Source organism: Zonotrichia albicollis, chromosome 1 (genome assembly GCF_047830755.1).
Source record: "Zonotrichia albicollis isolate bZonAlb1 chromosome 1, bZonAlb1.hap1, whole genome shotgun sequence".
In the NCBI taxonomy this organism is placed as follows: domain Eukaryota; kingdom Metazoa; phylum Chordata; class Aves; order Passeriformes; family Passerellidae; genus Zonotrichia; species Zonotrichia albicollis.
Genome location: NC_133819.1, coordinates 40073420 through 40086288, shown reverse-complemented (window position 1 = coordinate 40086288; position 12869 = coordinate 40073420). Strand labels below are relative to the sequence as shown.

The 12869-nt window shown below is 44.1% G+C and overlaps 1 long non-coding RNA gene across 1 annotated transcript in view; it reads left to right on the top strand.

The window, feature by feature from the left end:
- The window catches only part of LOC113460848 (uncharacterized), a 167067-nt gene extending 157995 nt beyond the window's left edge, over positions 1-9072 (top strand). Inside the window, exon 10 of the long non-coding RNA XR_012579911.1 lies at positions 5752-9072. This is a non-coding gene — a long non-coding RNA (uncharacterized LOC113460848). The remainder of the gene's footprint in view (positions 1-5751) is intronic.
- The last annotated feature ends 3797 nt before the right edge of the window (positions 9073-12869 follow it).

Below are 12869 nucleotides of genomic sequence, written 5' to 3'. Positions count from 1 at the left end.
GACTTTAAAATTACAGTTACAATAATCTGTGTTAAAAGTGGTCTATGATGGTGATCCCTTCCCTTGGCCTGTTGAATGCAAGTGTATCTCAGGATATGAATTCTTCTCAAGGTGAGTTAAGGGAAGGTAGAAAAGAAGGAAGGCAAATAATTTTCTCAACATTAAGGTAAGAAATAAATCATCAGGAACTAAACTGATTTGGATTTTGTCTCTGGTGCCCATCTGTCACCAGGACCCAGTGTAGCTGCTACATATGAATATGGCAAGAGAAATTCTGGCTCAAAAAAATCTTACCATGCATGTATGATGGAAGATGAAAGAAAAGAGTGATCTTGAGAGGGGACAGTTACCTATGTCTCAGTATTCAGCAAGTTTCCATCAAGTATATCATCCTACACCAGCAGCAACTGCCTGTTCACCAGGGGGAAGGGGAGAGTGCCCCTGGGAGAGTGTGGCATTTCAAGGCAAAAAGATCATAGGCAGTGTCCTTTCAGCAGTGGGTTTAGCTTTCCCTTGAGTTAAATAGGAATAGGTAGTGATCACATATTTTCCTGATCATTGTTTAATAACCATGCAAGCAAGGGTCTAGTTGGCTGTTGGCATCGCTACCAGTTCTGGTTATAGTGTGCCCAGCCAATTTCTATATTTTCTAGGAGGGTACATGCCATTGGAGCCAAGGAAAACATGTTCTCCTGAGACACAGGTCTAGCAGTGTCTAATAAAAGGCCTGATGAATAAAAATTTCTGCAAGGTTTATTTTCCCCTGGGAAATTAAGCATTGTATACCATAATGTGCCTGGCATATGGCTGTCTATGCATGGGAGCACTGGATCCAATCCCTGACTCAGCAAAGTACTGCAAGCAGTGTTTGGTTGCTAAAGACAGGACTTGGGCACAGGTCTAAAGCTGGGCACATACTCAGCCAAATCAAATTCATTTCACTTGTGCACAGAAAAGGTAAAACACTGACATTTGTATTGTGACACAAAGCTAATTTTTTTCTTACGTAAGTAGTGGATCAAAAAATGGTAGTGAGCCTGTTTTCCAGATTAATTCAATTTATTTTAGATGTGTGTTACTTTGTCTCTTCACCTTGCAGATATTATTTGCAGAGAGACAAGGTATGCAAAAATTGATTTACAAGACCAAGTGCACAATCCACATAGTGAAATAGGTCTTCTGGCTGTTATCTTTATTATTTGTATTGTATCACCCTGTTCTGACTGCAGGAGACAATAGCCATATAGTTTGCAGTGGATAGTTAATGAACTGACAAACAATCAGCCAGATTTCTTTTCTTGGCTAATCATTTACAGATTTGTTAATGCTCTAATGTCAAAGTGTTTCTATCCTGGTATGTCTCACTGTCTAGGACAGAACGGTGCTCCTTCTGCCTACCACCATGTAAATGTTCAATTCTTCTTTTTAATGCTAATGGTAGGTTCCAGAGAACCCTACAACAACATTTTAACTCTTAAAAATCTAGTCTCCTTGATGGTTTTAGGCTATTTGCTTCTTAATTACTTTGCAAATTTCTTTGCTCTTGCATTTAAAAAAAATATCTGGGATGTCATTTTTTTTCTAACCGGTACTACTTTGAAACCAGAGAAGTGCTTGTGGGTGTCATTCTATGCTTTCAGACATCACCACCTTTCTTTTGGAGGTTTAGAAATTGGTATGCAAATACCCAACACCCTTTTGCATCAACCTCATTAGAGCCAATAAACATTTCACTTTAAACATCAATGTTCCCAAATGGGAGGGTTGAAAATCCAGCCTGTTTATCTCTTTTCAAACAGGTGACTCCTTATTACCCTCTGAAAAACTGGAATACAAAGCAGTCTCTCATCTGTAGCTGTTACAGCCTGTGATGCAGTGCAGTCAGGGTTTATTTTCTCTCTTCCTTTGGTGGCCACTTAGCCATCAAATTCACACACACACTCTTAAATATTCATGCAATCACACTAGTGTCTTAATATTTGCACTAATTCCATTTCTCTCCACTTTACGTTCAGCACAGAAAATTCTTCAGACCCTTCACAGTGAATGTGGGGGACAAAGCAGCAGTGGCAGCTGGACAGACACCCCATCCATGCCCAGCTCCACTACAGCTGAGTCACCAGCAGGAGCTGTTACAGGGTGCTTGTGGGCAGGAAAACGCGGGTGCAGTGGGGCTGAATGAAGAACACACCACAAGGAAGAGCAAAGGCATATGGTGCTAGAACTGAAACAGAAAATTGAGAGTTTGTGCTAAGCTTAAAAAGCAAAAATTTCTCTCTGCATCCAAGAAAGAAACATGGCTTGGTGGGTCGAGCAGGAAGCAGTCAGGACAAAGGTGCTATTTCTGACTTTTTTACTGGCTGTGGTGAGACTTTTTTGATAGCCCCATTTCCTATCTTTAACATGAGGGTTTTACTTGCTAAAATGGCAAGAACCAGTGGCTCTGCAGGAGATTTGGCTGACAGGCATAGAAAACTGCTAGGGATCTCTTCTGTAACTCATTACAGATTGTAACTACACTTCTTCAAAGTCTCTCAAATAAAGAATTAAATGCCTGAATTAAAAAAAAAAAAGTATCAAATTTGAAGTTCATTTTTAATATGACAGCCTTTGAAAACATTGGGACCTACCCCAGCATTTGTTGCTCTTCCAGAATTCCTTTTCCTGCCAAAATAACATATGCAAGAAGTGTAAGTAGGAAGGAGAGGGGAGACTGTGCCCCTTCTCCTCCCTCACACTTGAAGCCAACAGCTGAGATTCAAATGCAAATGCCAGTATTCTCTAACTCTCCAGGAACTTTTGAGTCTTGGTGTCTTACACCTATGTGACAACTTAGGCTAAATTAAAAATCAAAGAGATTTCCCCTGGAGTAAGGTGCTGCTTGTTATGAGTGAGGATATCATAATTGGGGCTGCCAGGAGGTTTATGAACTCCACTTGCTGAAGGAGGCTTTGGGACTCTGAAGCACCGAAGTCTGTATTTTCTGTCTGGAGTCATCCCAGCTGCTGCCCTCCCCAAGCCAGATGTGTAAAACCAACAAACATGCTGCAGATCCCATTTAAATGCTAATAATGTGTCTCTCTTCTCTGTGAACTTGGTAGATCAGGGGGATGAGCTTGTGCCCCTGCTCTCATCCTGCTGCTGTGGTGGCTCCTAGGTAAAAGGAGAGGCAGGTCCTGGGTGCAGGTGCCCTTTGCAGGGGTGCTGTGCAGTCTCCTCGTAATGTCTGCTCTGACTGGAGCTGCCGGTGTTGACAGGTCGAGGTCTCTGCTGTAGCTGCCAGTCTGTGCACTTCAAAGCTTTGATTTTCCCCTGTTTTATCCCAATGTCCCCTAAGCACGTGCCCACCCATTGTAGTGAAGTGGTGAAGAGGGGGAAAACATACATTAGGTAGCTTTCTTTAGCAAATATTGGATGGGACATTCAAAGTCAGTAACTTGAAACACAGAGGGGGTTTAATGGCAGTGGAATTTTTTTCTTTGATCTCTTTCTATCTGCTCTTCATCTTTATCTTTCCTCAGTACCTTAAATGACAGGCTCTTCTGGAAGAATACATCATAGCTGAGGATCACCTTCAGGTTTTTTGCTGTATGTGAAATTTCAGAATCAATTTTAAACCTTAATTAGGGCATAGAAAATGTACTGTACCTCTGTTGGTTTGATTTAGTAATAGGAATCATGTTTGCATGCAACAGACAGAGGAGGGAGAAAGGAAAAAAAAACTGATGCCATTTGAAAGGAGAGTAGCCTTGAAAACTTGATGGGAGAAACTCCAGCAAGTTTGCTAACTTCTGTGAAGCTGTAAAAGTTCAGCTCCACTTGGCCTGTGATGCATTGGTATTTCTTAATTACAAAGTGAGGTGGTTGAGGTTGTTGCAGTTCTCTGTGCAGACAGAATGTTTCTTCCAGGTTTCACAATCTTTTAAAATCTACCATTTGACAGAGAAATGGTAATTTTAAGTATAGAGAAAAATTGGGGTTTGAGTTTTTTTCATTTTTCAGGACTCTACAGAAGGAATAAACCTCCAAAGAAGGTTCTAGAGATCAGAGAGATCTAGGACCACTAGATTAATTTGCAAAAACAGAAATGTCATTCTGTATATGATATTTCACAAGCAGAATTTGTTGTGTGTGGCTTTCTCCAGTTGTAGTCAGTGGGAAAACTTCTGTGGAATCATTTTGCTGTTGACTAACACTGCAATATATTTTTGATAGCAAACAAGTGTCAAGTGCCGGCATTTTGCAGCTGGCATCACTTTCGCCCGGTGCAAAGGACACTAAAGAAGACAGTACACAGAGAATCCAGCCTGTGGACGCTGAAGATCAGCAAGTATAGCCATTACATCTCATTGGAGGTGTTTAGCCCTGGGCCATGTTAAGGGCTGACACAGTCACATGATTTAGGAGAGTCAAACCTCAAGTAGAAAACTTTTATATAGGGGGTGTGTGTATACATCAGTGGATCAGTCCAAACATCCATCTGTCCTCTCCCTGCAGTGGTACCTATGCCACACTTTAATCAAGGAATGCTTCCCGGGCTTCCTGCATCACATGAATGTGCTTGGCAGCACCATCTTGGGTGTGTTTTACCTGGGCTGTTCCAGGCCCTTTCCCATCTCCCCAGCAGCTTTTTTCATTGTATTATCACTATATTTGCAATTATCACAGTAATCCCTTGTCTTTCTGCAAGTAAACAGTGAGGCAAATGAGTTTTTTTATAAAATGTGAAGTATTTGACCGTAAATAAATTTTTCTTCCACTGTCAAATCTTGTGCCTACTTCTTTTCCATCTTCTGTCAAGCTCTCTGCAGTTACAACTGCAGCACCTCCTCGTTGTTACTCATACAGAAATGCCAGTGAGGGAAGGCTCCATGTACAAACACACACATGCATATCCTTTTTTTTCCACATGGTGAGTTCTGTATTAGCAACAGGTTCCAGATTTTTATCTACCACTTCTAAAGTAATTGGAGGAGTTGTATGTCATAAAGAGAGAAAGGAGTTGTATGTTTTAAAGAGAGAAAGCAAGTTCTAGAAATGTGTGCTCTGTGCAGGAGAAATTATTCTCAGTCTATGCTGCAGGGTTTATTTTTCAGATCTCACTGGAAAACGATATTGATTCTGGGATTGTCTTATTCCATGAGAACTTCTTCATTTAAAAGGACACCATAGATTGCTTGTTAATTCCCTGGCTGAAATTTAAGTAAGCAGAGGCTAATGTCTTTTTACTGCTTTAATTAACAACGATTACTTGTCTAGAGATAAGGTATTTCTAGTCAAAAGCCATCTCCTTCAACTCCAGATCAGCTGAGAATAGTTCAAATTAGTTTTAGGGTAGGGTCAAAGACCAGAATTTTAGGGGTTTGAAGTTTTTTAACTGAGCAGATCAACACATATCTGCTGTATCTGCGGGAGAATATACATCCAAGTGCAAAGGGGGAGGCTGGGATTTCCATCTGCATGGAAGTGGATTGTTTGGGGGCTTTAAACAAATGAGTTAATGAGGTGGCACTGAAGCACACCTCTGTCCTCTCTGGGAGATCTGAAGTCCAGCACATGGTCCACTGGCAGCTCGACTCAGAGGGGACTGTCTGGGCCAATCAAACCTCCAGTGGGCAGCACCACTGGGGGAGGACTCATTTGAAACAAAAAAAAAACAAAAAAAAACCAAAAAAAAAAAAACCAAAAAAAAAAAAAACCTAAAAATGTAAATCCTCCCTCTGACTGGAATTTTTTTGTTGTTGTGAGCAGAAGCCAGCTCCCAAGGCACCCCTCCATCCCCAGGACACAGTGAGTGAAAAAGGCCCAATGGCATTGGACTGCAGCCTGCACTGGCTGAGGGCCTCCCATCAGGAAAGGCAGCCTTGCTTGTCATCAGGGCAGCTGAGCTACACACGGCCAGGGATGGTTTGGATGGATGAAGACTGTATAGCTCCGGGCTTCAGCTGTATCAGCAAGCTCTCATGCTGCCTGAACTTCTGTAAAAACGAAATCCTGTGGCTCTGTTTGTGACTCTCCTTGCTTCACAGGGAAAGGAAACAGGAACCTTGGCTTCCCAAGATACTACACAGCCTTCACACCCTGCTCTGGTGTTGATCTCAAGGCTCAGGCTCCACAAATCTTTGCACCTCCTGCAACAGATGTTTCTGGAAATGTTCCTTCAAGAGGTGATCTTGAACGCAAGGCGAAGTTCCTACTGAACTGTAGAGCTATGAACCAAGCAGAGCAGGGACAAGGACCATGACTCTTCTACCCCTTGCTTGTGCTGATTCTGGTTTATTGGCTTGCAAAGAGTCCAAAGGGATGGCTGAGAGCTTGCCCTGCTTTTTTGTAAGGATTTAGGTCCAGAGCTTTGAAAGTCATGAGGCACCCAGCTTCTGTCAACTTAGGACTTGCATAAAATAGTTTTTGAAGTTTGGTGCTGGATAACTTTGTGGATTTGCATGCTCTGTTATTTATTCTGCTCTCCCCCCATTCTCCTTAGTAGCCCTGCTCATGGTGTGTTTGCTGCCTCATGGGTCAGGAAAGAGGCTCTGCTATGATTACAGCCCTCTTGTGTTGCCAAGGACAGGGCTTGCATGACCACAGGCCCCTTTCTTTGTCTTGCAGAGGTGAGAGGGGTGCACAGGTGGGTATTGGTAAACTAAGGTCTTTAATGGACCATCCAGAATTTCTGCTGGCCAGCCACTAGTCTCTAAAATAGTCCTTGTTTAAGGGAGGAAAAAAAAATTCTGTTTCATTCACCCCTGGTGAAAGGATGAGTAGTTCACTCTCAGCTGTTGAGTCCAGCAAACACAACCACATGAGAGCACAGATTCTGAATTTTTCAATGCAGCATCTTTGTCATGACCATTGTGAATTGTCTGAGCCCATCATCCTGAAACCCATCCTTCAGTGTGGCTGTGCTTTTTCTGGGTATGTGTGGCCCCAAGGAGCCAGTCTGGGAGTCAACCATCTAAGGACCTCATAATAATTTGTAGATATTTCTTTTTACACTGGAAGAGCTAGAGAAAATGGCACCCCAGAAGTTTCCTGGCCTTTTGTCCGCCTCTACTTAGAAAAACATCTACAAACTTTTTGCCTCCTTTCCTCCCAGTCGTATTAGACAAAGCCACAGTCAAGTAACCACGAGCAAAAGGGGCAGGGTACACTTATGTGGCCACTTCTTCCCCTCATCACAAGCTCAGTCTGTGGAGCAATCTCAGATTGAATTTACTCCCTGAATGCAAACCCTCGGGGTTGTGCTGAGGATGCTGGAGATGCAGTGACCCGTTTTCGTGTACATATCTGAATTTGTGGACAGGACATTCAACACATTCCTACGGCAAAAGGAGAGGAGCCCCTTTTCCATCTCTAGTTTCAAATTTGGCTTGACCATTGTGTGATGAAAGCCGGGCCCTGGGCAGGGAAGCGAATACTCTAACAAGTGGCTTGTTAGTGAGGAATGTCCTGCAGTAAGTACGGAGCAGCCTTGTCACTTCTCAGCCAATCCTCCGAGGACAATAAGGAAGGAGGACAAAATGAGTGCAGCCCTCCTGGGCCTCCCCTTAAGAGTTTAAAAGCAAAATATTGATTTTGAGTTACCCTGCTTCAACTCAGCTTCACTCTCCTGATATTTTTATTCCCTTGTAGGTTTCTGACTCCATTCGTTTTTTAAACAAATCACTGGTGAAATTGTGGTGTGTCCATGTATCATTCCTGCACCTAAAAATATGGTCAATTGACACCTTGAAGGTTTCCAGGCAACTCTAACCATTTGTGACATCTTTAGCTGCATCTCCAGTATGTTCAAAACAGATGAAGTGAACGAATTGATTTTAGCTGCATAAAACCCTTGACAAAAATCTCTTTGTGGCCATCCAGTTAGTCTCTTGATGATTTGTAGAGTATTTGCTTATGCCATGAACTTGATCCTTCCCACCACTCTGCTTGTTTTTCAGCTAGCTCTGCCGTGGGTTCCCTGCTTCTGAATGCACTGCAGCTCTACCCCAGAGCTGGGGTAAGAGCCAGTTAAACAATGCTGGACCTACAGCCCACTATGTCATCAGCTGAGCATTGGATATGCCAAATGTACCAGATGAACTGCATGCAATGGTGGCAACCTTGTTAGGTGATTTAAATTGTTTTCAGACCCAAACTGCCTAATAAAATCAGCAGATTTGTGTAACTTGATTCAAAATCCAGCAAAGCCAAAATGATTTTTCAACTTGCTTAAGGAGATAGTGGATAGAACAACACAGCAAAAATATTTTCCTTTGTCCCCAGAAAAAAAAAAAAATTAACATTTGCATGTGATGAAACATGCAGTAGGCCAGGAATAAATTAACTGCAGAATCTCAGCTCCTTTAATCAAATAATTTGACATTTATGTGTGTGGTCAAAAGGAAATTCTTTTGAAGACATATGGTCTTTTCATTGTATGCTATTTTGGATCAAGTTCCATTGTATTAACAAACATACAGATAAATCGTTGATGGGCTTAATTGCTTTGGGTTTTTAAAGGTGCCTCCAACCCTGAGGATTCAGGCTTCTCCAAGTACAATGCACGGTAACCACCCATGATAAGTAACAACACACAATAATTGCGGTACTTAACATTTATTGTCTCGGATCCCCCTGACAAAAATGAAGAACATCAGAGGCAGGAACTGGAAACACTGTTGGATGGGCTGGAGTGCTGATAATAACGCATCTTTCAAGAAGTGTAAGATATTACTGATTAACTACAGAAAGACTTATCTGAGTTCAAGAAAACCAGCGATTACTTCTTTTGGCAGTAAGAGTGAAGTGTGAGCAGTGTGCAGTGAGCAGTGTGCAGTGAAGTGTGAGCAGGACACCGAGGTCTGGCTTTGGCAAAGCACTGAGTACCTGCAGTAGAATTGTACCCTTACCTGGTGCCTTTGGCTGGCTAAACTGGTGATTACCTCTGAGTGCCTCTAAGCTCCCTTCTATGCAACACAAGCTGTAGGATTTGTTAGTCAGTCCTGCATAAAGCATGGTCTTTCTGCTTGAGCAGGAGCATTTTCTAAAGTTAAACATCAGATCTGGAGGAAGAGTGACAAAGTGCCTCGTAAGCTGATCTTCTAATGTTAAAATAAGTTTTTGTTTTTTTTTTTTACATCAACAAAGCTACTTCTCTAAAATATGTTTAATCAGAGGAGTTGAGGTGATGCAACTGTGCTGGTCTCTGCCATCAACAGGAAGATGTCCTGTTTCCTTCTGCTCATCCCTTCTCCTTCTCCACCTGCCCAGTCTGCTCCTCAGACCCTGCTGTGACTCAACTCAGCAAAATGTTAACACAGAGTAAATCACGATTTTCATGTGAATGGCCACAGGAAAATCATATTGAGGATTCTTCATCAGCTGAGTGAATTGAAGGGCCACACGAGCAACCGGGAGTTCAGTGTGGGAAGGAGTCTTTGAGACAAAAACAGGGACATGGAGAAGTGGAGTGTAAGAGGAATGAGGTCATCACTTGAGGCAGAAATTCATCAACTTCAGCTCTTTTGGGGCTTCATTTTTGGGGGAAAAAAGGCTACTTGCATAATGTACAGAAACATGCTCAACTTATGTGTTCTAGAGGTAGTGATACCACTATGAAAACGCTACATCCTCTCCCACTGTCCATGATATCCATAGTTCTGTTTCCTGATTGAATGAAAGTAAGCAAGACTTGGGCTCTGTGCACTGCAGGTGTGCAGCTGTTGGCTAAGATCCAGCATGAGTGAGAGCTGCTGGAGTCTTTGCTGTGCCTACAGTGACACTACAGTGTTCTCCTGCATTGTGGCTGTCCCATGGCATATGGGGATATGAGGGCTTTGTGACACTGGTGCATGACCACCTGGTGAGCTGAAGGAGCATTTCCAGATGCATTGGGAGTGAGAGGAACACCAGCCATTCATGATTCATTCTGCATTGAAGAGATGAGACTGGATTCCCACTGGCCTGATGGCACCAGCTCAGGCTGGGGAGGACCTCGCACCAGTTCCAGTCACATAAAAACTTTACTTGAGAGCACGAAATGAACACTGCCACAGGCAAAGTGAAATGTGTGTGGCTGCTGCAGGTGGGGATGGAGGAAGGGAGAGTCCTTGAAAGCCCATAGGTTTATCTTTCTGTCTGGCCCATCACCCACAGCTTCCCCTCTGGCCCAAGGGCTGCAGCATCCTGCTCCAGGTTTCTGGCTGCTCTCTGGTGCGTGTGTGGCTTCACGTGGAGCTGTTCTGAATTGCACTTGTTGGGAGCCGCCACACCAGCCAGCAGCATGTTGAAAAGCATCATCTGAGATGTCCTGGCTTTTGCAGCATAAGCTTGTTTTAAAAAGCTGTGATCATGTCAGCAAACAGCCCATCACTTCCCCCCAGCCTCCTGCTGAAACTGTGGCGCACCCCATGCTGACCACCAGGCACTAGCAGCAGCATTCCTCCAGCTGCTCACATCCATGCTTCAGGACAGATCCAGGAAGTCCAGCTCTCCCCTTACCCTTTTGTGGGCAGAGTGGGGATCCACAGCAGCTGAAGTCAAGTGAAGCATCTCAGCTTAATACTGCTTGTTGGGCTTGGGAATAGGCATTGGAGTCTGGACCAGGCAGGATGGGAGTGGGGGGTGCTGGGATTTCCTTTCAAGCTGTGCCAATTGACTTCTGAGGCTTTTCCTCCCCTGAGCCAGCCAAAACAAGCTGAGGCAAATCTGCTGAGCTATTGCTGCTTCCTGCCTCTTGTGCTGGCACCAGGGAGGAGAGAGATGGGGCATCCAGAGCCCAGGGAATGCTTCCTCCCTGTTTCTCCACATGGAGAAGACTCTTCAGACACCCATGAGAGCAAGGAGGAAGCTGAGGAGCAGCTGTTTCTGTTCATTTTTGGGTTTCTGGCAGAACATGTTTGGGAATTGCAAAGTAGAGTTTCCTCTCTGAATCCTGCCCTGCTGTGAGGGAAGGATGAGCTGGGGGAAGCTGCAAGCAAAAGTGTGACAGAGAGAGAGGTGGGAGCTGCCCACTGATGCTTTTGGTTTTGAGGACTTTAACACCTTTCTACAGCTGAGTGGAGCATGTGCAGGCAAATCATAAGCTCTCACTCAGGCTCAGCCCATCTGCCAGGGGGAAGGGGGCAAGTAGAGATGCTGGCTCTCTCAATAAGGGTGTCAAGCAGGGCAGTGCAGCCTGGCTCTGGTGATGCTCTGCCCTGCCCCAGTTACCGATGCAATGGGTGTCTTGGGAAGTTTCTTCTTGGGGTTTTGGGTTTCCCATCAACTGAAGGAGCATTTATACCCATCCCTTTATACTCATTCCTTTATACACACACCTGCCCTCCTGCGTCACAGAGGAGATTTGAGTGAAGAGTGAGTGGAGCAGCTGCCATGGTCCCCCATGGGGCAGGGTGCCCCAGAGGTAGGGGTTGATGCTGCTGGCAGTGCCCAGGTGCATAGGGGACTGAGGGAAAAAAACGTAGAGGTAGTAGGTCATGCCTATGGTAAAAATAAAGGCTTAACAGTGTTGCAGAAAAACATTTATCAGCTAATGTATCCTGCCTTCAAAGACATTGTCTCCTCAGGCTGTGAAGGCTAAACATGAAAAAAAAACTTGACAAAGTAATTTCAGAGTTGGCTCTGGTTTTCCTAGCTGGGCACTAGGACTGGTCAGCAACCCAACCCATTGCTCTTCAAACATGGTAGTTACTCACAAGCATTTATATAAAGAGAAAAATGTTATTCCAAGACTCCTATTTAAATTTCAGAAATCCAGAGGGGAGAAGTGTTAATTTGAATTTACACATGTGTTATCACAGCCTGTAGGGGTTAAGAAGAAGGTAGAAAAATCAAACTGTACTATTTTTTCTTCTAAATAAATTACATGACCAAGAGTTTGGGGGTTTTTAATGCTGTATTTCAACTGCCATCACTATTCTCAAAAACATATTTAACTATAAGAGATTGTTTAGTAAGATTTATCTCTATTTCAGTGTAAAGAAGGACAAATTATTTTGTAGCCAAGACAGGTAAGGTAGCCAAGCTCAACCTATAAATATTTCTACACCTGTCCACTGGAATGTAGCATAATCAATTTCTAACATTAGGCATTTTCAATTTCAGAGCGTCAGCACTGGGGCCTGAGCCCCTCTCATATGGCTGGTGCAACAAGAGCCAGAGTAAGAGCAGGAAAGGACAGAGATGAGGTGCTCAGGTTATTCAGAACTGCTAGTGGCCTTTGGCCAGGCTGTGCTTTCAGAAGACGTCAAAGGTGAGCTGCTCCCAGTCCGGGCACCATCTGCTCTGCTTTTTCCTCCAGTGGAAGTTTAAAGTGTTGAGACCAGAAAAAGCTTCTTGTATACCCTGGAGTACTTCAGTGCTGGCTACAGGAAACCCAGCTGGATATGGATAAGCCAGCTGCCTGGATGTGATGTGCTGAGAGGCTGCTGGAGCAGTGCATGGGTACCAGCAGCTGTGGGATGACATTAGGGCCTGTGTCAGCATGCAGCCACCCTGGTCACCCCCAGCGGGACACACAGACAGTTCAGCTCACAGGACAGCAGGACACAGATTCAGAATACTCCTGGGGAGGTGGGAAGTAGGTTTGAGTCTGGGTGCTGGGACAGACCTGTGCTGGTGCAAGACCAGGAGAGTCAATAGTAAGGATGCCTACACCACAGACTTGCCCATACTGAAAAAGCAGAAGTAGGAAAGGTGAAGCTGGAGTGCTGGGGATAGAACCTGCTGAGGCTGCAAGGGAGAGGGGTTTGGGATGGGGCTGTGTGGAAAAACACAGTAGCTAAACTGAGCGGAAATGTTTCAACCCCAGTAAATCTCTGACCTGTTCATGTGAGTTGCAGCCAGGGAGAGTTCTTCTCATTGCTATTGAGAAATATGATGGAGGG